General features: G+C 32.0%; 1 non-coding gene across 1 annotated transcript; it reads left to right on the top strand.

Moving 5' to 3' along the window:
• Positions 1–342: 342 nt before the first annotated feature.
• TRNAP-AGG lies at positions 343–414 on the top strand. The gene has a single exon. It is a non-coding gene; the product is annotated as a tRNA-Pro (tRNA).
• Positions 415–1246: the final 832 nt, after the last annotated feature.

Raw genomic sequence — 1246 nt, 5'->3', positions numbered from 1 at the left:
TTCATATTAGTTAAGCTTTTTGCAAAATCACAATTAGACAACAACAACGATGAACTTGGGTCTGTTTATTATTTTAAATAAAATTTCTTTCTCCATCTTATTCCTAATAACTCTGCAACTAAAATCATATTATGCTAAAAAATAAATTTTTTGGGTTGTAGTTTATTCGATAACACTTGTATATGATAACAATTCAACATTACATGCCTTACTTACAAGTAAAATACTAGATCATCAACTTTTTATTTTATAGTCCAACAACCGCTCAAGAAAATAGATTTCAAACTTGAGAGAAAAAAATATAATGAGTAGGAGTTAAAAATGTTGCATATTTTTTAGAAAGGGCATTTGGTCTAGTGGTATGATTCTCTCTTAGGGTGCGAGAGGTCCTGAGTTCAATTCTCAAAATGCCTATATGTTCACTTCTAAAAAGACGAGCGTTAGAGAAAGCAATTCAGCAACAACCTAGTGTATTATCATTGAATGATAATGCTCTTAATACTTGTGTACTACACGATATATGTCTCAAATGGAATTATCGCAACCCCTATGTAAATAATTTAACAGCGGTCGAGATCTAAACGATATTTGGTCTACTGGTATAAACGATATTTGGTCTACTGGTATGATTCTTGCTTTGGGTGCAAGAAGTCTTGAGTTCGATTCTCGGAATGTAGTTTAGTTATCAATAGGGTCTAACCCAAAGTAATGCACAACTTCAACTTATATAAATTTTATATATTAAGGCACGGAAAATATATATACCAGCAACTAAGAATTATACTTCTATTGCAAAGGCATTTGGTCTAAGTGGTATGATTATTATTTGGGTGTGAGAGGTCTCAAGTTCCTTCTACCGCAAAGGCATTTGGTCTAAGTGGTATGATTATTATTTTGGGTGTGAGGTCTCAAGTTCGATTCTCAAAATGCCCCCAACAATATTATATCAAAATGAATTATGCAAGATAATATGATTTAAAATGTTGTTTTTAAACATTGAACCAAGAAGATGAGCATAGAGAATGAAACATATTCTTGGGAGAATAAAGATCGTCTTGAACCGGACTTCAAAAAGACCATTACACAAATTGTTCTTGTATTCTTTCTAGGAACTTTTCAGTCAAATATTCTTGGGAGAAAAAAGATCGTCTTGAGCCGGACTTCAAAAAGACAATTACACAAATTGTTCTTGTATTCTTTCTAGGAACTTTTAAGTCAAATAGATCATCTGTTGTCACAATCCTAA

The sequence above is a fragment of the Cucurbita moschata genome, unplaced genomic scaffold (genome assembly GCF_002738365.1).
Source record: "Cucurbita moschata cultivar Rifu unplaced genomic scaffold, Cmos_1.0 Cmo_Scf01011, whole genome shotgun sequence".
Taxonomy (NCBI): Eukaryota; Viridiplantae; Streptophyta; class Magnoliopsida; order Cucurbitales; family Cucurbitaceae; genus Cucurbita; species Cucurbita moschata.
The sequence above is the reverse complement of the archived record's forward strand: the minus strand, read 5'-3'. Positions and strand labels throughout refer to the sequence as shown.